The following is a 23,572-nucleotide window of genomic DNA, read 5'->3' on the forward strand; positions in this document are numbered from 1 at the left end:
CAATGAACAAGTGTCACAAAACTATAACAAAAACACACTTTAGTGACATTATACTAGTGGCATGGTTTTAGAAAATGTCACAAAAATAATATTTGGTGACACATTTAGATAAATAAATTAAACTCAATATACACAACAGGAAAAAACATATTCGGCGACTAAATTTCCTGACCAAAAAAAGTTTGGTCGCTGAAAGTATAGCTTTCAGCAACCAAAACAGCGTTAGTAGTCAAAAGTAAAGCTTTTTGGCGACTAAATAATTTTAATAGCCAAAAGTCTACAATTGGCGACCAAAACTAAGTTTGGTCGTTGATTATATGGGTTTTAGTGACAAAAAAAATTTTAGTAGCCCAAAGTAAAGCTTTTTGGCAACTAAAAAAATTTAGTAGCCAAAAGTCTACAATTGGCGACTAAACATAAGTTTGGTCACTGATTATATGGGTTTTACCGACTAAAAAAATTTTAGTAGCCAAAAGTCTATAATTGGTGACTAAAAAATAAGTTTAGTCGCCAAAAGTGGTTATTTTTAGCGCGGGAGAACTAAAATCCTAAGGTGAGAATTAAATTTTTTGGCGACCAAAATTTTGGTAGCTGAAAGTGCATCTTCGGTGACCAAATCCGATTTTGGTCGGCAAAAGTTAAGTTTTTTAGCAACTAAAAAACAATTAGTAGCCAAAAGTATAGAATTGGCGACCAAAAAATATTTTTAGTCGCCAAAAGTGGTCTTTTTTATTTTACTAGTAAATAGTGTATTTTACATAATTTATGTTCAATAAAATAATTATGTTTATACATATACTTTTATATTAATATAGATGTATGTACTATATAAATAATATATGTTGCATATATAATCATATGGTGCTATAGAGGTGTAGTGGGAAGAGTGTGGTGTATAAGGTTTATGGTGCGGGAGGTTGGCGGTTCGAGTCTCTGCAAGAGCGGATCAAATTGTTCTACAATGAATTATCGTCACGAATGGCACTTGATAGCGTCACGAATAGTGCCTACCATGACATTAAAGTGTCACTGAAAGGTTTTAGTCTTGATGGTGTAATGACACTTATAAGTGTCACTAACTCTTTTTTTAATGGCGCTTGATAGTGTCACAAATAATATCTACCATGACATTAAAAAGTCATTGAAAGTTTTTAGCCACGATGGTGCAGTGACACTTGTAAGTATCTACCGTGGCACTCGTATCTACAGTGGCACCGATAGAAGTGGCACTTGTTCAAAATGCCACAAGACCAAAAAATGTCATTAGAAGAATAGTTTTGTGGCACTTTCAAATGTCACTAAACTAAGAAAATGTTGTAGTGTATCATGTGACCATATTCAAAACTATCAAATAACTTTTCATATATATATATATATATATATTGTATGTGCACGAAATATTCTTCTCATATAATCCTGTTGATCAAGTCTGTGCTCCTCCGTACGTCGTCGCTTTACTCCCTGAAAACACAAACGTGAGTTAGCCGGCGGGTGTGTACCGGATACCCCTCTGATGCCTAAGTCAGCAAAATAGACAACTAGGCAAAAGCTCTGTGTATTCGAGAGTCAAAGTTATGTTACCTCTTACATAGGTTTTGTTATGAGCTTTTATAGGTTCCGTGTGGCACAATCCTAGTAGGACTCTTATTCCTCTATGTAGAGTCCTCCTAGGAATCACACTCCTGAAAGATAATGGTTATCTTTCAACACCCCCCTCACTGCTTAAACCAAGTGAGATGGTTTTGCTTCGGTTGGATGAAGGTATGACCGAGCTAACACTAGCACTTTGTCATACTTAATCCCACGTCTTTACATGCAACTCATAGCTCGACTCTTGTTCACTTTTACCTCGGTTGCCTGTTAAGACCGAGTTAATTTTCAGCAAGCTTCGACCACGCAAATCAAAGCGAGGTTCACCATGAGAAGCCATCATACCTAGGCTCTGAATGCTATGGTCGAGCTAACTCTCTCAACTCCGACTGTGGTGACTATAATCACACTTGGACTGAGCTAGTACTTGTTGAGCCGTTTCACACTTGGACCGAGCTACCACTTGGACCGCGATCCACTGGCTAAGCTCTTTTTACCACGGCCTAGAGAACGGCCCATTTACCATGCCTTGGCCTAGCTTGGCCCCATGCACATAAAAACTCCCTCTCAATTGCCCCTTAATTCAGTCTGCGTAGCACGATTGGGATTATCTGTCACCAGCCGAGCTAAAAACCTTAGCCTTTCAACCGTGTTAAACTGCAGCCGGGCTACCGAACAGTTTGGTCAAAAATGTCTTTTCAGTCACTGCAAAATTGAATCGCTTTCTATTCCATGGACACATGGCTGACCCCCATTGGTCAAGCACAGCTGTCGCAACCGTCTTCGTACTTCGCGTAATTTGAACAGTCCCGCCCTTTTTTCACTCTCTTTACACCAAAACCATATGCTTTGAACCATTCATTTCTACTATTCATCTTCCCTCTCTCTTTTCCTCTGTGTCTCTGTTCTTGCAACCACAGTGCCTGCGAATCTCGTGCTTTTGCTGATATTGTTTCCATCTTCAATTCCTCCATTCTTGACTGGTATGTGGCTCAAATCTGTTTTCTTTCCGTTTATTTCATATTGTTTTGCAATACATAGCATATTTACGTATATTTCTCAAAACACTTTGTAGTTTCCATAGGATATGGCCACTTTTGCCCAAGAACTGTGTAGTAGATCCACTAGATTCACAAACAATCTGGGAAACAATACTTTTGATCCAAAATAAAACTTCAACCGAACTAGAAAGTTGTTTGTTTTAGGTGCGAACCTAGCCAAACTAAACAACCGAACTAAAACTTCATGCCATACCTGCAATTTCAATAGGTCTACATACCTTCTATTTTATTTAGCCGAGCTAGTGAGCTGTATTAGGTTTGCGCAATACTGTGCTAGAAAGCTTCAACCACCGACTGAGCTATAACTTGGGGCCAAACCATCTCCCTCACTTAGTCAAAACCGAACTAAGAATGTTGCGCCACAAGCTTCAACCGGGCTACGAACTTCTTATTTACTTAACCGGGTTAAAGTCCCTCGGTCAAACCGAGCTCAGAATGGATAGTTTCCCACGTAGCCGAGCTAAGACACATTTATTTTACCTTTGTTACTTTTAGCGCGGTCCATCGATCTGTGCTTAACACTTTTCCTTTGGACTTTGCAGACTGACTTTGGTTGGCCAGGCACACCTTTGCACGTACAACCGAGATACTGAAGGTCATCTTATCACCGAGCTAAATTATAAGTAATTTAAGGCCACATGGGGAAGTATCGATTTTTAGTGAACTCTCCAGGGGCCATAACCGAGTTCCGAAAGGATTACCAAATTCTAGACGACATCCACCTCTCACTAGCCGAACTCGACACCATTCCCTGGGGAAAATCGAGCTTCATCCCTTTCAACGTTATTTCCATCGCAGAGGCCGGTCTCCGTTTTCCCGTTCAGCCTCTTCTTTGCGAATTCCTCAGACAAACAAATCTCTGCCCTACCCCAGCTTTTCACCAATTCTTACCGAATAATAAATGGCATCGCCGAGCTAAATCGCCGGCTTGGCCTCAACCTCGATTTAGCCGAGCTATTTCACCAGTACTTTCTAGGCCAGAACGAAGATGGCTGGGTTTATTACTTAAGAATAAGACGCCGTCAAGAGAAAATAATAAAAAATACCCCTGATAAAGATGTAAACGATGACGATTTTTTCTGGGTCTCGGGCAACTTTGAAGACCATGAAGCCCAAATACCAGGAGACCGGATCAACTGGAATAATGGAGTAGCCAGTATAAATACCTCGGCTCAGTTTTGAGCTTTCTTTACTTCGTTATCCTCATTTTCAACCGTGCTAACCGTTGTCGTCTTTTATGCAGACTTGGGCCATCTAAAGTCGCAGTACAGTTATTCCAACCTTGACGCACTCCGCGCCGCACTAAGATATCTCAATCGAAGTTGGGCCGAGTTACTCAATTTTGAACCGATATACCGATATAGCAGCAGGAGGAAGACCAGGGTGACAGACTTCTTCTTAGAGCCATCACTTGAACCTGATCCTTCCCTTCCATAAATCAACCTTATTCCATTAACTGCGGAACAAGAGATGGCCAAAAAGAGAGCAGTTAGGGCCGTCATCACCAAAACAAATCAGGCCGAGGTACCACAAACCGGTCAAACACAAGAGGCCGTGGTAGCCCTTCCGACCACCCAGCCTTCATCATCTCGGCCGAGCAAGCGCGCCCGAACTTCTACGACCAAGCCGCACCTCATTGATGAAGAAGACACCATTCTCCCCTAAACAACGCAACCGAGCCGACAGCCCACGGGTTCTAACCGAGCTAGCCCTTCCGAATGGGCCCCAGAATTATCATACCTGAATCAAGCCATTCGAGACACTAATTCAGTGGTGGCAGACAAAGACCACACTCTCGCCTTCAACTTGGCCAAGAGCGTATGCTTGCCCCCTGACATGGAACATAATGATCACCTTACCGAGCTGAAGGCCATTCGCTCGGCTACCAAATCCATGGTGCTGGTGAGTAATCTTTCCTTTGTTCTTCAATTTCGGACGTCTGTTTGCTCGATTTTAACTCAAAATTTCGTACCCTTTTTGCAGGCCATGCAGAAAAACCATATTGCTCACAAGCGGGTGTTAGAACTACGTAAGACCACGCGGCAGGCCGTGGCGGAGGCCGATGTTAAATCAGCCGAGCTAGAGGAGTCCAAGAAGAAAATGACTGAGCTACAAACCGAACTAGCTCGGCTTACCAAGCTTGTCAACTCAGCTGAAGCAGACAAGCAGAAGGCTGCGGCCGTGCTGAAAGACAAATATCTACGTGAGCTGGCCAAGCTTGAAAACAAGAAGAATGCCAAGATAACAGAGCTTGAGAAGAAGCTGGAGGACGCGGAAGACCGCGGTTACAAGGAGGGCGAAGCCACATATATCCTGCAGTGCGAAGCTGCCAAGGATATATTCTTCAAATATGGGTGGAAAGCAGCCGTGGCGCAGCTCGGTCATGATCAGGAGACCGAGGTCTTCAAAAATCCTCCTCCACATTTCATACCGAGCTACATGGTGGAGTATGCTACTGCCATTCAAGAAAAATTTCTTCATGCTGAGGAAGAAGAGGAGTCCCCAGAATGCAATAATGCTCTGGTCGTTGCCAATGATCCTGTTGTCCAAACAGCTCAAGTGGAGCCACCGGTGGAAGACTTGGTTGAAAGAGTGACCGAGCTACCTGCTAAAACCGGGCTTCGAGTTAATCTGGATGCAGATCTTGCCGACCTCTTTGCTTGATGTTGTATTTTCTTTTTTACTTTTGGAAAGAATATGTAACCGGGCTGAAGTCCCACTCCTTTGTAACTCTTTTGCATCTTGAATGAAATCTTTCTCTTGTTTTTGCTTGGTTTATTCCATTCCTGTATTAACTATGATTTGTATGAAGTTTCTACTTCGGTTCATATGTAGTTGGAGCGTTATCTGACCGAGATACTTATCCCGGTGTTGAACTTGTAATCTGTTTGGCCATACCTGCCAAACTCTTCAGCCTAGGTTTTTATCTCGGCTAAAGAGTACTAAAAGTTAGTTATTCCAACCAACCACTCTTTAGCCTAGATCTTTATCTCGGCTGAAGAGTACTAAGAGTTGATTATTCTAGCCAACCACTTCAGCTTAGATCCTTATCTCGGCTGAAGAGTACTAAAAGTTGATTATTCCAGCCAACCCCTTCAGCCTTGGTCCTTATCTCGACTGAAGAGCACTAAGTGTTGGTTTTTCCAGCCAACCACTTCAACCTTGATCCTTATCTCGGCTGAAGAGTACTAAGTGTTTAGTTTTTCCAGCCAACCACTGCAGTCGTGATCCTTATCTCGGCTGAAGAGCACTAAGTGTTGGTTTTTCCCGCCAACCACTCTTCAGCCTAGATCCTTATCTCGGCTGAAGAGCAGTAAATGTTGGTTTTTCCTGCCAAACACTCTTCAACCTAGATCCTTATCTCGGCTGAAGAGCAATAAATGTTGATTTTTCCAGCCAACTTCCTACAGCCTAAATCCTTATCTTTGGCTTAGGAGAAGTATTAGTTTTCCCAGCCAACCTCTTCAGCCTAGATCCTTATCTTGGCTGAAGAGAGCTCAAAGTTGGTTATTCCAACCAACCTATAGCGAAGTGTTTGGTTATTCCTGCCAAACGTCCTGCAACCTAGATCCTTATCTTCGGCTTAGGAGATATGTTGGTTTTTCCAGCCAATCTCTTCAGCCTAGATCCTGATCTTGGTTGAAGAGAGTTCAAAGTTGGTTTTTTCAGCCAACCTCTTCAGCTTAGATCCTTATTTCGGTTGAAGAGAGCTCAAAGTTGCTTATTCCTGCCAACCTAGAGCGAAGTGTTTGGTTATTCCTGCCAAACATCCTGCAGCCTAGATCCTTATCTTCGGCTTAGGAGATGTGTTAGTTTTTCCAGCCAACCTCTTCAGCTTAGATCCTGATCTTGGCTGAAGAGAGCTCAAAGTTGGTTTTTCCAGCAAACCTAGAGCGAAGTGTTTGGTTATTCCTGCCAAACATCCTGCAGCCTAGATCCTTATCTTTGGCTTAGGAGAAGTGTTGGTTTTTCCAGCCAACCTCTTCAGCCTAGATCCTGATCTCGGCTGAAGAGAGCACAAAGTTGGTTATTCCGGCCAACTCTGCTTTCAATGCCCCTAGCTTACTAAAACAACTTTTACAGTAGAAAACAATTATACTGAAAAGAAATTACTTGTTTTATTGAAAAATGAAAAATTACAAGTACTTTAAAGAAAAGCTAAAAATAAAATAGTTTGAAATTGGCAGTGTTCCATGGCCTGAGAATGGCCTTGTTGTCTTCATCTTCCAAGTGGTATGCCCATTTTCCTGCTAATCCAACCACTTTGTAAGGTCCTTCCCAACTGGGCCCTAATTTGCCATCTTCGGATACCAGGGTGTTTCCCATGACTTTGCGCAGCACCTAATCTCCAATCTTGAATTGCCTTGGATGCACTGTCTTGTTATATTTTCTGGATAATTGTTGCTGGTATGATGCAATGTGAACCAGTGCTCTTTCTCTTCTTTCTTCCGCAAGGTCGAGTTCCAAGGCAATGACTTCTCCGTTTAACTTTGGGTCAAAATTTTCACTTCTGATGGTGGGGAGGCCAACTTCCAGTGGGATTACTGCTTCCATGCCATAGGCCAAGGAAAAAGATGTTTCTCCAGTTGACCGCCGATGTGTGGTATGGTAAGCCCATAAAACATGGGGAAGCTCCTCACCCACTTGCCCTTTACTTTCTCTAACCTTTTTTTCAATCCATCTAAGACGACTTTGTTTGATGCTTCCGCTTGGCCATTTGCTTGGGGGTATGCCGGTGTAGAGTTGTAGAATTCTATCTTGTATTCTTCACAACAGCCTCTAAAAATTTTGCCATCGAACTGAGTGCCGTTGTTAGATATTAGAGCTTTTAGTATACCGAACCGAGTGACGATATTTTGCCAGAAGAACTTCTTCACATCTTTCTCCTTTATTGATGCTAGTGCTTCTGCCTCCACCCACTTTGTGAAGTAGTCTATTGCTACAAGAAAGAACTTTCTGTTGCCGGGCGCCATTGGAAGTGGTCCTACTATGTCCAAGCCCCACATTGTGAAGGGCCATGGGCTAGTTAATGGTAAAAGCTCTCTGGCTGGTTGATGTATTTGGTGTGCGAACTTCTGACATTTCTCGCATTTCTTGACATACTTCTCTGAATCCGCTTGCATATAAGACCACCAATATCCCTGCGAAATTGCTCTGTAAGCCAATGATTTTCCCCATTGGTGGCTTCCGTATACGCCTTTGTATATCTCGAACAAGAATGCCTCGACCTTGTTGGGATGGACGCATTTCAAGTAAGGACCTATGAAGGATTTTTTGTACAAGGCCATTGATGGGGAGAGCCAAAATCGCTGCGACTTTGCTCTAATCTTGTTGGCTTCTTTCTTCTCTTCGGGTAAGATGTCGTCTTTTAAGAACACTCTAATGGGATCCACCCATAAAGGGCCTAATTCGGCGTAACATACCTCAGCTACTTCGGGTTCTTCGATGCTTGGTCTTTGTAAGTAGTCAATTAGTAACGGATGTGGGAGGAATGTATCTGCCATCAAAGCAAAGCCTGCTAGTTCGTCTGCTCTACTATTTTCTTCTCTGCTGATCTGCTCTATCCGCACTACTTCAAATTTTATGATCTCTTTTCTGACTAACTCTTGGTACTTAGCCATCCTTTCATCATTTGCCTCGTAGTCGCCTGAAATTTGGTTTACCACCAGCTGTGAGTCATTGTAAATCATTAGCTCGGTGGCCTTCATGTAGAGTGCTAATTTTAGTCCTGCCAAAAGTGCTTCATACTCCGCTTCGTTGTTTGATGCTGGAAAGCCAAGGTTGACTGCTTGTTCCATTATTAGGCCATCTAGTGAGATGAGGACTATGCCAAGTCCTGCACCGTGCCTGTTGCACGCTCCATCCACGAAGAGCTTCCACATCTCTCTAACGAACAACTTCCAGCAAGTGGAGGGATCGGATGACGCCTTGGGGTCATGAGTGCTACTGGTATTTTCTTTCAAGTCCACACTTACTGTTTGCCCCTTACTATCTAATTGTACCGAGTTTTTACTTGTTAATGAGTCTTTGCTTGGTGTAGCATGGTTTGCTTCTTCCTTCCTTTCTTCACTCCGGTCTATTTTGGGATGTGGCTAGGCATCCCGTATCAGGAGTTGCACATTTCTTGTGGCGTTTTCCATCCCCATTTTGGTTGTACCCGTCAAGTTAACTGGGCAGATGTGATGACTTCCTGGTGTGAAATCTGCCATGAAGGCTGCCAAAGCTTGGGCTTTTATTGTGATTTTGGGTTGAAACTTGATGTCAAACTGTCCTAATTCCACTGCCCACTTTAAGATTCGCCTAGAAAAGTTCGCCCTCTCAAACAAAGCTTTTAATGGAAAGGTTGTGAGGACGATTATGGTGTGGGCGTGGAAGTAATGCGACAACTTCCTTGATACCATCATCAAGGCTAAGGCCAGTTTTTCCAATGGTAAGTACCTGGTTTCTACGCCCAGCAATGCCTTGCTAACATAAAAGATGGGCAGGTGTTGGCTTCCTTCTGCTCTGACCAATACCGCGCTGACTGCGTGTTGTGAAACTGCCAAGTACAAAAAGAGCTCTTCTCCAGGTATTGGGGTTACTAGCAATGGTGGAGAAGACATGTATTCTTTCAAGCTTTCTAGGGCACAGTCGCATTTTTCATCCCACTCAAACTTGGCCTTTAATGCTTGGAAAAATGGTCGACATCTGTCTGATGACTGACTTATGAACCGGTTGAGCGTAACTACCATGTTAGTGAGATGTTGCACTTCTTTTACTGAGTTGGGCCTCTCTAGATCTTGGATTACTTTGATCTGAGAGGGGTCTACCTCTATACCCCGGTGGGTCACCAGGAAGCCTAGGAATTTGCTCGATCTTACGCCGAACGCACACTTGGATGCATTTAGGCACAACCTGTTCTTCTTCAGTATCTCGAACATTTCATCTAGGTCCCTGAGATGGTTCTTCTCATCCTTGCTCTTGACCACCATGTCGTCGATGTAAGCCTCCATTGTTCTGCCTAATAATGGTTCAAACATCTTGGTGACCATCCGTTGGAATGTTGCCCCTGCATTTTTTAGGCCAAAGGGCATGACCTTGTAACAATACAGCCCTCTAGGAGTTGTAAAAGATGTGACCTCCTGGTCTGTCTCATACATAGCGATCTGATGGTAACCTCTATACGCATCAAGAAAGCTAAGCTGATTGTGTCATGCCGTTAGATCTACCAGTTGGTCTATTCGTGTAAGGGGAAAGCTATCCTTTGGGCATGCCTTATTGACTATTTTGTAATCCACGCAGACACGCCATTTTCCATTCTTCTTTGGCACTACTACAGTATTGGAGATCCACCTGGGGTAGTGCACTTCTCTAATAGCTTCTGCCTCCAGCAAGTTTCCCACTTCTTCCGTCACTATCTCGGCATGGTGGAGTGCTGATCTGCGAGTGCGCTGCATAATTGGTCTGGCAGTTGGGTGGACATTCAATTGGTGACAGATGAAGTTTGGGTCAATGCTAGGCATGTCATACGGTGTTCAGGCAAACACTTAGATGTTAGAGGTTAAGAATTCCATGACTTCTATCCTCTCAGTGCTGGACAAAGACGAGCCAAGCAAAAAGAACTTTTCTGGGTCTTTCATCTATCCTTACCTGTACCAAGTCTTCCATCGCCTTCTGTTCGGCTGCCTTGCCAACATCCACAAACAGTTCATTGCTCTGAAGTTCTTCCACCATCTGTACATATCCTTTGGCAGCGCGGCTTCCATTTACTATGACGAAGCATTGTTTGGACATAATTTGGTCTCTAAAGACCTCTTTAATTACCCTGGCTTCGTTGGAAAACCGCAATACCTGATGGTAGGTTGATGCTACCGATTGCATGGCATGCAGCCATGTCCTTTCCAAGATTATGTTGTAAGTGGAAGGGACTTTCAATACCCAGAATTCCACCTGTTTCGTCATGCTTCCTGCTCTGACTGGGAGGATTATCTTGCCCACTGGCCACTCTGGCATTGAGTTGAATCCGATTAGGGGAGATGTTGCAGGTGCCAAGTCTTTGTCCTCCAATTTCAGTTGTTTCAAGGTTTCATAATACATTATCTCACATGAGCTCCCTTGGTCAATCAAAATCCGCTTGATGTCGAAATTATCGACGCGGAGAGTGACAATCAGTGCATCATTGTGAGGGCAATATATCCTTGCCAAGTCTCTATCTGAAAAAGATATGACATTCGTGGTCTCTGTTATCCCCTTTTTGATGGCAGGTTGTGCGCTTAATGCCTCCCTTAAGTGCTCAGCCTTTTTGATCATTCCCCTGAGCTCACATACCCACTCAGGTTCGAATACTCCATGTATTACGTTAATTACGCCTAGGGTTGGGGCAATGACGGGCATTCCGTCTTGGTTGTTGTGGTTATGGGGGGCAGGCTGTGTCCCTTATTCTATGCACTGGTCCAGATGCCCAGCCGCCACTAACTCCTTCAAATGCTGCCTCAACGGTGTGCAATTTTTAGTGCGGTGCCCCTTTTTATCATGGAAGGTGCACCCGAGACCTTTCGTCATAGTCTTTCTGTGCTTCTCTCAACTTAGCTGGCCATCGGACGAAAGATTCGTTGCGTATCTCACTGAGAATCCGGTAGATTGGTTTTTTGAACACCATGGCGATGGCGGTGTGAACTCTCAACCACCTTTTGTCTTGGTCCTCCCTATTGGCCCGCCTACCTCGCCCATTCCTGTTAGGTCGTTCTATCGTGTTGACTTTTGTCGTGGTCTTTTTATCTGGCATTGCAGCTGTGCCAGATTTTGTTTTAGCACGGGTGCCATCTTCCTCCATGCCAATATATTGATGCACTCGCTCCATTAAGGCCTCCATCGTGAGGGTTGGCATCATAGTAATCGAGTTCCTCAATTTGTTACCGACTGGCAGGCCCTGTTTGTATTGTGCAATGGCGAGGTTTGTAGTGTAATCTCTAATTTGGTTGAAGGTTTCCCAGTAACGACTATTGTAGGATCTCAACATCTCCTTGTCGCCGATGTCAATGGAGAGTAGCTGATCGATCTCCACTGGTGTTTTGGTATTCGTTCTGAACCTAGTCATGAACGCCTCTGCCAATTGCGCTCAAGAGGCGATGCTGCCTTCTAGTAGCCTTTCGAACTAGGTTAAACCTACGTCACCAAATCTAGATGGGAAAAGGATGCACATTAAAGCCTCGTTCCGTTGGTATACTGCCATAACCTGGCGAAAGTGGCTTAGGTGCATGTACGGGTCTGTCTTGCCTTCATAAGTAGTGAATTTGGGCTGGAGAAAGCCCGAAGGTAGTGGTGCGTTCTCAATTGCCGAAATGAACGGTGAGCTCTGTAACCTTGCTAATGTTTTGTCTGTTGGTTCGTAAGCAAGGCGCAGTATTGGCATTCCTACCTCGACGCTCCCATGCGTCCGAGGAGCCAACCGCTGAAGGGCTGAAACTCTGCGCGGGTCGCGTGCCCTGTTATCCTCCTTCCACCGTGCCCTTTCTTTAAGCACAGTTCGCAAGTCAGATGATCTGGGCAACTCCGTGTGCCTAGATGACGTCTGGAGCATGTGCGAGGGCCGATAGGTGCTTCCCTCAGTATATGACCTCTCTGTTCTCGTTTTCCCAGACCTGGAGTAACGAGTCCTGGAGGTCCTTGATTGAGTGTCGCCCGTTCTCAGGCTCCTACTCTCTGCTTGCGATGGTGTGGTATGCCTACCACGATTTTTCGAGTGGCGAGGGGGCGTGTTGTTTTTGCGCCCCTCTCCTGTCGCCATCCCTTTTTCTTTTATCTGGTGCTTCATTGACTCCATGTCTGCTGCCATCTTCCTTATCAACTCATCTTGTTTCTTCACGCGATCCTCCAGGATTTGAGGGTCCATCCTTTTCCTCTGTCTTTCAGGACTTTGAGAGTGACGGAGGCTGTTAGCTCGTCTCCCCCTTGCATCCCTCTGGGGGTTCTGTCGCTGGGGTTCTAAATCCGCCATGGGAGGGATAGAAGGCAAGCCTTCGCGCCTTCCAACCCCCTCCGGGATTTGCCTGTCAATAGCTGATTGCGGCAAGTCTTCATTGTGCGCCATTGCTTCCAACTAGCGAGGAAAACTTGATTAAGAGGTTTTGTTCTTTCTAGACTTCCCACAGATGGCGCTAATTGTATGAGCACGAAATATTTTTCTCGTATAATCCTGTTGATCAAGTCTGGGCTCCTCCTTATATCGTCGCTTTACTCCCTGAAAACACAAACGTGAGCTAGCCGGCGGATGTGTGCCGGATACCCCTCCGATGCCTAAGTCAGCAAAATAGACAAATAGGCAAAAACTCTGTGTATTCGAGAGTCAAAGTTGTGTTACCTCTTCCATAGGTTTTGTTATGAGCTTTTATAGGTTCCGTGTGGCACAATCCTAGTAGGACTCTTATTCCTCCATGTAGAGTCCTCCTAGGAATCACACTCCTAAAAGATAATGCTTATCTTTCAAGACTCCCCTCACTGCTTAAACCAAGTGAGATGGTTTTGCTTCGGTTGGATGAAGGTATGACCGAGCTAACACTAGCACTTTGTCATACTTAATCCCACGCCTTTACATGCAACTCATAGCTCAGCTCTTGTTCACTTTTACCTCGGTTGCCTGTTAAGACCGAGCTAATTTTCAGCAAGCTTCGACCGCGCAAATCCAAGCGAGGTTCACCATGAGAAGCCATCATACCTAGGCTCCGAATGCTATGGTCTAGCTAACTCTCTCTACTCCGACTGTGGTGACTATAATCACACTTGGACCGAGCTAGTACTTGCCGAGCCCTTTTCACACTTGGACTGAGCTACCACTTGGACCGCAGTCCACTGGCTAAGCTCTTTTCACCACGGCCCTGAGAACGGCCCATTTACCATGCCTCGGCCTAGCTCGGCTCCATGCACATAAAAACTCCCTCTCATATATATACCTATCCTAATTTGATAAGAGAAAGGAAACTGGTTTAGGAACAGAAATTTTATATGAGTTTATCACTGGCATAATATCATAATGTGACTTTTGTAATTAAATAATATATCTTATTATGAGTGTTTGAGATTGACTTTTTTGTTAATTTTAGTTTTGTTTTTAATAGTTTTTTTAAAAAATATTTACACATTTAGGTTTTATTTGACCAAACAAACCTGAAAAGAAAAAAAAATAAGAAATTAAGAAAAAAATTTCCTGAAGACAAAAAGACAATTCAAAAAAGTTGATTTTTTTAGCTTTTAGGTTGGCCTCTTTTTTAGATTTTCTTTAAAAAAATCACTAAGGATTGAAAAGTTTTAAACAAAATGTAATGAGTTTAAGTCCAGGGGAAAGATAGCTAAAGTTGGCATGAACTTTACCAACAAACTATTTGGAAAAGTACTCAATAAACTACATTAATGCAACATATATATATATATATATATATATTTTGTTTTGGTGTGATTCATATCACATTAATTTTTGTTCATTTCATTTTTAATTTTCACTAATTTCATTAACAACAGATAAATAAAAAAGTGACATTATAATTTGATTTAAATTATAAAAGATTGGCTCTCACAATTAAAAGTGAAGAGTCTAAAATAAGATTATGGTAAAAATATATGAATACTAAGTGTAATTAACCTTTTTTATTATTATTATTATTAATAAAATATCCAAGCCCCCTCAAAGTGGTTAATTAATGGAAAGTAAATCCCACTTGTACCAAGTCGATCGGCATCAAGAGTCAAGATGATTGCAGTGGCATATATGGGCATTTCAACCAACAGAGGATCTTCATTGTGATATGATATAAGAGCATCTAACTGCATACATAAGAATCCATTTATCAATCACCTTTATGACGATGCTTACAGTACGGTATTTTTATTTATTTATTTTTTTTACGGGTAATTTATATGTATAAGGAAAAAGATCTTTATAAAAATAATGATTGTGAAAGTTCCAAACTCTTAAATTAATTTTGTTAATTTATTAATTTTAAAAAAAAATCTATTGGTTAGTTCTTTAAGTCAAAAATCTTAAAAAAAAAAAAAGGTTCTAATTATCTACAATTTCGAATTTTAAAATTTAAAACAATATGATAAGTTCCTTCACTCTTTTCAAAAATAATGTTGATCAAAACAATTCAAATAAAAAAAAATAAAGATACTAAATTATTTATGATTTTGAATTTTGAAATTCAAAATAATATGGTAAGTCATTTTCATGAAAAAAATATGGTAAGTCACCTTCATGAAATATTATAAATCTTAAATTTTAAAAATCCAATCAAATTAAAAATTTAATACAATTCTCTTTTTAAAATACTCAATATTTTATCTTTTTTTCAGCTCAGCCAACTCATTTCCAAATGTAATGATGCAATGATTATTTTCTCTCTTTGCCAATAGTCCATACTTATTTCAAATTTGTTTGTTTGTGTAGCGATCCCGGTTTCGATCATTCTTTCATGTTTTGCCACTTCGGCTGGGCCGGTCGGGGGTCGAGTTGCCCGGTCAGCTCGCGGGGTTCCAGGGGGCAGCGCCCCTTGGCGGGTCCAAGGGCAGCGTCCTGGCAGGGGTCGAGCTGGAGTGTCGGGAGTTGAACCAAGAGAATTTTGGGCTGAGGACTAGGGCCGCACGTGCGGAAAACAGGGCAGGGGCTGAAGCACACTACCAAAAAGGCAGGTACGGCTGGAGGTGCAGGGGAAGAAGGGCCGCACGTGCGGGAGGAGGCTCCGCACGTGTGGAAAGTTAGGTAGATCCGGAATTTTTTCTTTTCTTCTCTCTTTGGGCTGATTGAATGTCACTTTTTGTATATATATCTCTCTCTAAAAACATTTCCTCTCCCTTCTCTCTACATTTATTACCAAAAATCTCACAAGATCTTTGATTTCTCCAAATCCATTGGGATTTAGATCCAAGTCCTTCATCAAAGTTGGTTATCTAGGCGAGGGCTACGTTGTGTGCGGTGGAGATCGAGTTTAGGCATCGTTGATTTTGGGGTTTCAACTTGTTTCTTCTTCAAACTTGAGGTAGGAATTTTCTACACTCTGATATGATTTTTAGCTTAGTTATTTGCTATTGTGTATAGATGATGAGATTTGGTTGTGGTTTGGACAAATCTAGGATTTGGGTGTAAAATGAAAAAAGGGGTTTTGATGAATATGAGATAAATGAGTATGAGGCTTGAATATAAGATCATGTTGTGTCAAAATAGTTGATTTTGGTGTTTGGGTGGATATTTGGTAAAAGGGGGATTTTGCCCTAATTTTGATTAAATTATTATTTTGCATAAATAATTGGGATTAACATTGAAAACGTGAAATTGGAAGGTTGTGATTATAAATGGTGATATTAGATATGTATTATCTCACCTATGGAAGTTTTGAATAAACTATTTATTTCGATATTGAACATCTCTTTAGAAATAATTGCATTGGGCTATCGGTGGAGGATATCTATGATTGTTGTAGAAATTACATGAGGATTAGGCGATTTAATGCTAATCCGCGGTTGGTGTCATTGAATATGACCAAGTTATAGATACATTGTATATGTATGTTTATTGGGAGGAGAAAGGGGATGTGATCCATAAGTGATTATGTTTATAAATACATTGCATATATATATTTGTTTGGGAGGAGAAAGGGGATGGACTCCATTTAAAGCAAGTTGGCTGGAGTATCCTGGGTGAAAGACCCGAAATTTTATATATAAATTGGTGCCGATTCCTTCGGACGAAATATCTGTAAAATGGCAGGTTTGAAGTGTTTATGTGAGTTTTGCATAATTGGAAAATCATTGAGTTGTAATCTCATTTTAATTGTTGAAAAATAACGAATTTAACTCATGAATTGAGTATCATATATGAACTGGAAATGGAATAAGGTTGGTCTTAGTGGCATATGGTTATGCAGGTCTTGTGGATGTTTCAAGATCGATATTGTTTATGTACGTGGTATTTATACGTTTGTTAAACCTCATAAATTGTGTTAGATTATTTCTACTAGGCTGTTGGCTCACCCTAAATGGGAATACCATTTTCAAGTACAGGTGAGATGCTTCCTCCAAAGCAATAGTGTGGATGGAGTTTTGGGAAGCAAGAGCTTCTGAATTATGCCTTATGTCAGTATGTTTGTTATTTGTAAAGCCAAGGGCTTAAGATGTAATGAGCGAGACTCAATTTGTATAACCAAGCAATGACTTGGAAACATGTAAGCCTACATGGCATTTAACTGATTGTTAAACAGTGAACTCTGATATATGAAAGTATGTTGTTTCTCATATTTATTCCGCATATGAGTTATCTTTATTGTATTATTTTGGGAGCGTGACAGTTTGTGATTTTTTTTTTTTTGTGTGTAAATTTATATTTTCGTGTGAGTATTTTTTTCTCTATATGACTTTTTTTTTTCCAATGTATTTTTTATTCCAACTAAATTGATAATAAATATATATCTGTTAACTATTTTTGTTTTGGGAGTTGATTTGAAGTTTTTTTTTTGGTGGATGTTTCTGTATTTTTTATATTGTTGTTATTATTTCTTTTGATATATGTGAATTGATAATATAGTTATGAGTTTTATATATATATATATATAGAATAAGGCGCCTTATATTGTTCTTTATGATTTGGCCATTTTTAAAATTTCTTAAACAAAATTTTCAAATTTTTTATTTGTAAAAAATCAAAAACATTTAATTGACTTTCCCATCAATAAATAAAATTTTAAATAATGAACACTATTCCATAATTTATGAAATTAAAAAAAAATTTAACACTCATATATGGAATAAGAAAACCTAAAATCATGCATTTTTTTATTTTTTATTTTTAACTCTTTAAAACTCTAACGGTACCCTTTTATTTCCACAACATTGTCTTTTTATATTTACAAAGATAAAAAAAACTAGACCGGAGTTGCATAATAGTTAGTGGAGGTGGTGAGCATAGCAACAACAAAGGTGATGATGAGCTTGGCCAGAGTATTGTTCCGGTGGATTTTGAAAAGGTGAATATTAAAAGAATAATAGATAGCTTGGGTGATGAATTGATTTAGAAAACTAATGTGTGGTTGAGATTAAGTATGAATTTTACCATATAAAAATTGAATATGGATCATACATTAATTTTTATATATAATTTTGGATACGTTTGTATAACAATCAAAAATTATTGTGACCACATGTTACTTATCATTTGATATATTATTGTATTATTGTAATGAATTTTACTATTAATGTCTATAATCAATGCAGTGGTGAGACCTCACATGATAAATAAAAATATGTTTTGTTATTATTATTATTGATGATGTAATTCTTTATTTACCTTTTGACAATGTTCAAAAAATTAGTTTATGTTTATTGTTAGTTTCTGTAGATGAGAAGTCAAAAATAAATTTTAACCAAATCTATATATATAAGGAAAAAAGTCTTTTTAAGAACAATGATTGTGAAAGCTCCAAACTCTTAAACTAATTTTGTTAATTTGTTAATTTTTAAAGAAATAAAAAAAATCTATTGGTTAGTTCCTTAAGTAAAAAATCTAAAAATAAAAAAATTTCTAATCATCTACAATTTTGAATTTTAAAAATTCAAAACAATATGATAAGTCACCCTCACTCTTTCCAAAAATAATGTTGATCAAAACAATTCAAAAACATAAATAAATAAATAATAGAGACACTAATTATCTATGATTTTGAATTTCAAAATTCAAAATAATATAGTAAGCCACCTTCATCCCACTCACCTTTTCCGAAAATAATATAAATCTAAAATTTTAAAAACCCAATCAAATTAAAAATTCAATACAATTCTTTCTTTAAAATACTCAATATTTGATCTTCTTTCCAGCCTAGCCAACTCCTTTCCAAATGTAATGATGCAATGGCTATTCTCTCTCTTTGCCAATAGTCCAAACTTATTTCAAATTTGTTTGTTTGTGATACATATATATATATTTTGTAAATTTATATTTTCGTGTGAGTATTTTTTTTTTCTTCTCTATATGACTTTGTTTCCAATGTATTTTTTTTCCAACTAAATTGATAATAAATATATATCTGTTAACTATCTTTGTTTTGGGAGTTGATTTGAAGTTTTTTTTTTTTTTTTTTTGGTGGATGTTTGTGTATTTTTCATATTGTTGTTATTATTTCTTTTGATATATGTGAATTGATAATATAGTTTTTTTTTTTTAGAATAACGCGTCTTATATTATTCTTTATGATTTGGCCATTTTTTAAATTTCTTAAACAAAATTTTCAAATTTTTTATTTGTAAAAAATTAAAAACATTTAATTGACTTACCCATCAATAAATAAAATTTTAAATAATGAACACTATTCTATAATTTATGGATTTAAAAAAAAAAATTAACACCCATATATGGAATAAGAAAACCTAAAATCACGCATTTTTTTATTTTTCATTTTTAACTCTTTAAATTCTAACGGTAGCTTTTTATTTCCACAACATTACCTTTTTTATATTTACAAAGATAAAAAACTAGACTAGAGTTGCATAATGGTTAGTGGAAGTAGTGAATATGGCAACAACAAGGGTGATGATAAGCTCGGCCAGAGCATTGTTTGGATGAATTTTAAAAATGTGAATATTAAAAGAACAGTAGATAGTTTGGGTAATAAATTGATTTAGAAAACTTATGTGTGGTTGAGATTAAGTGTGAATTTTACCATATAAAAACTGAATATGGATCGTATATTGTTTTTTATATATAATTTTGGGTACTTTTGTATGACTATCAAAAATTATTGTGATCACATGTTACTTATCATTTGATATATTATTGTTGTATTATCGTAATGAATTTTATTATTAATGTCTATTATCAATGCAGTGGTGAGACATCACATGATAAATAAAAATATGTTTTGTTATTATTATTATTGATAATATATTTCTTTATTTACCTTTTTACAATGTTCAAAAAATTAATTTATGTTTATTGTTAGTTTTTATAGATGAGAGGTCAAAAATAAATTTTAACCAAATTCAAGTTATAAGTACTTTGAGATTGAAAAGGAAATTTCAAAAAAAATTATAATTATATATAATTTTTAAAATATTTTTAAAAAAATACAAGGAAAAATTGGAATTATAAATTAAAATTATCAAACAACCTAATTCTATGAAAAAATTTAAATGAAAAATTGATCAAATTTGAATTTATAATTATTAAATATTTTTAATAATTCATTAATTTTTTATTCAGGTTCTTGCCTGGTCTGGTCTTAAATAGTTTTTTAGATATAAATATATCAATATTGATACAATCAATATTAGATATATTTTAAGAAGGGTAAATTATATTGATAGTCCCCGCATTTTGTCTCTTATGTCAATTTGGTCTCTGTAATTTCAATTAATTTGATTTTTACCTCTAATTTTAGATTTTGTATTAATTTGATCCAATTAATTATGCCGGTTAAGATTTTTGAAAGAAAATAGTTATTGAGTTGGTTGAGATTAACTAATTGAGTTGAATAAGTTTATAATTTTGTCTATTAAAGTATAGCAGATGCTACTCATGTGTGTATTTTCAATAATAAAAAAAAAAACACTAGCAATTATAACAATTGGAACAAATTGAGACAAAATTATAAATTTAGGGTCAATATTGACCAAATTAAAATTGCAAGAACAAAATTAACAAAAGAGTTAAAATGTAGGAATTATCAATGTAATTTATCCTTTTAAGAATAAGTACATAATTTCTTAATTAATTTTGAAATTGTTAATAAATATACCAAGCCAATATGTACGTATTTCCTATTTTTGTTATAATTTTTTTTAAAAAAATATATTTACTAATTAAAAATTAAATAAATAGGTAGGTTTATTAACTCATGGATTGGACATGAACTACACAATTTTTTAAGAAGTAGGCTTAAATCAAGAATTATTGGCAAAAAAAGTCGACTTGAACTAAATTTTCTTGGCTGTTTTTTAATATTTAATCCAATATTAGAACACCCAAATTAGCGCATATCAGTCATGAACTGATAATTCTGATATAATTTAAATAAAAAATTTAAATTCATTAGGACTAAAGTATGACCCACAATTTAGGGTGGCTTTATCTTAAATAATTTTTTTATACATAAAGGACAAGTTGGCGTAAATCTAATGTTAAACTCAAATTTAATATCACAAGTGAATCCTAATTCATTTTTACGTAAATCTTATAATATAAGACAAATTATAACTTTTAAACTTCCCAAAATAAGAAAAAAATTACTATATTGACAAATGTAATTTACGACTATCATATATGATAAATTAAATTTACGAAGCACATAAGACAAAATATATTTATATTCTATCATAAATATAATTTTTGTGATTTATTTTTTAATTTTTACCACTTAAATTATGACATAGATTTGTTATCAATAACTTAGAGCACACAATTAATGACATAAGAATTAAAAAAATTCTATTATATGTAACTGTGATAAAAATGAATAAAATTTAATTAATTCTAAATCATTTTTGCTAAATATTGTAGATAAATTTTTTAGATTATTATTTAATTTTAAAAATTAATTTTTGATTATTTATTTATACCCGTGCATAGCACGGGTAATTATGCTAGTATATTATATAAGAAAAATGGAATTTTAGTGAGAAGCCTTATAGAAGTTCCAAATCCTCATTATAATTTTCTTGATTTTCTTAATTTTAAATAATTACTTGGAGTTCTAAATCCTCAAGGGAATTTTTAGTGAGAAACCTTTTAAGAATTCTAAATCCTCATTCTAATTTTCTTATTTTAAATAATTACTTTTATTTGATAATCCCACATCGGGAAAAGAAGGAAAAAAATGAGTTGTTTTACTCATGTAAAAAGAATCTTATACTCCTATATCATTTAGTGCGGAGCCTTATAAGAGTTTCAATATCTTATATTAATTTTTTTGATTTTCTTAATTTTAAACAATTAAGAAAATCTCCATCCACCACTTTTATTTAATAATCCCACATCAGGAAAAAGAAAGAAAAAGTGAATTGTTTATGTTGGGATAGTTTAGATTAGCTTTTATCATAATTTAGGTTGATGGTTCACCAAACTGTATGGTGAAAATATGCCTCTAATAGGAGGCTAACTTATATAATTTAAAGGTTTTTTTAATAATTAATGTTATTATTATTATAATAAAAAGGTTTCGAAATTTGAAGACGGTCACCCATCTCCCCTCATTGGGTCCATCTTGCTTGCATGACTATAATTAATTATATTTTTAAAATAATATTTTGCTCCAAATGCAGTGATGCAAGTTAATTCCACGATTTTGACCACATGGATGACAATATAACAAGAAACATATCAGAGAAGAGAAGTGGCCAGTTGATTGACTTTGATTTATTTTCAATTTTTATTAGCAACATTCTGAACAAATTAAAGTTTAATTTACTTTGAGCGAGACTATCATTTATAATCACGTAATTTTATTATATTTAATTTTTAAAAATAAATAATATATATAATTTTATAAATAGATCATATATTTTTATTAAAGATAAATACATTGAAATTACATGAACATAACTTTAAAATGAATTTGATTTTTTTTTAATATGCATATGAGTTTACAAAATGATCGAGTATGATAAATTCACCAACCTAAACTATGCCTCTCTAATTTCTGTTGGCTATATTCCATTTACCTTTTATTTTACAATCCCATATCGGAATAATAATGAAAAAGTGAATTGTTTCACTTACATAAAGTGAATCTCATGCTTCCATTTATATAAGCAAAATGATATTTTTAGTGAGAAGCCTTATGATCAATATCTCACACTCATTTTTTCGATTTTCTTAATTTTAAACAATTAAGAAAATCCCCATTGGCTAACTTCCATTTAACTTTTATTTTACAATCCCACATAGTTTTGATTTTAAAAATAATTTTGTATGAAATTTTGAAACTCTCATAATACTTAACTTAAAAATAATTACAATCCCACATCGAGAAAATAAAGAAAAAGTGAGTTGTTTCACTTATATAAAGTGTTATAATCCCACGTCGGGAAAAGAAAGAAAAAATGAGTTGTTTCACTTATATAAAATGAATTTTATAAATAGAGTTTTAAGAGAGAAGTCTTCTATAAGGTCCAAACCCTCATACTAAAATTATTGAATTTTCTTAATTTTAAACAATTAAGAAAATTCTCATTGGTTAACTTTCATTTACCTTTTATTTTACAATCTTATATCAGGAAAAAAAAAAGTAAATTGTTTCACTTATATAAAATAAATCTTATACTCTCATTTATATAAGCAAACGAAAATTTTTAGTAAGAAACCCTATAATCAATATTTTTTTATTTTTTTATGTTTGATTGAGAACACATGTACAATACTCCTAGCATATCACACGTGCTATGTGAAGGTGTAATGCGAATGTGCTTTTGTAAACACAGTTTCAATTTGTAATCTAATGTGCATATCCATATAACTTTTATTTTACAATTTCACATTGGAAAAAGAAGAAAAAGTGAAAAGTGGATCGTTTCACTTACATAAAGTGATTACGCTCCCATTTATATAAGCGAAAGAAGATTTTTAGTGAAAAGCCCTATAATCAATACCATTTTTTTTTTGGATTTTCTTAATTTTAAACAATTAAGAAAATCTCCATTAGTTAATTTCCATTTAACTTTTATTGTACAATCTCACATAGACGTTTTGATTTTAAAAATAATTATGTATGAGATTTTGAAACTTTCATAATATTTAACTTTAAAATAATTAGAATCCCGTATCGAGAAAAGAAATAAAAAGTGAATTGTTTCACTTATATAAAGTGAATCTTATACTCCAATTTAATATGATAATATTGTGCATATTTCAGTTTAAAATGGTTTAAATTTTAAAATAAAATTCAAAGGTTTTAATTAATTAATTTTGTTAT

This window comes from Camellia sinensis, chromosome 3, assembly GCF_055761805.1.
Source record: "Camellia sinensis isolate YWXY chromosome 3, ASM5576180v1, whole genome shotgun sequence".
In the NCBI taxonomy this organism is placed as follows: domain Eukaryota; kingdom Viridiplantae; phylum Streptophyta; class Magnoliopsida; order Ericales; family Theaceae; genus Camellia; species Camellia sinensis.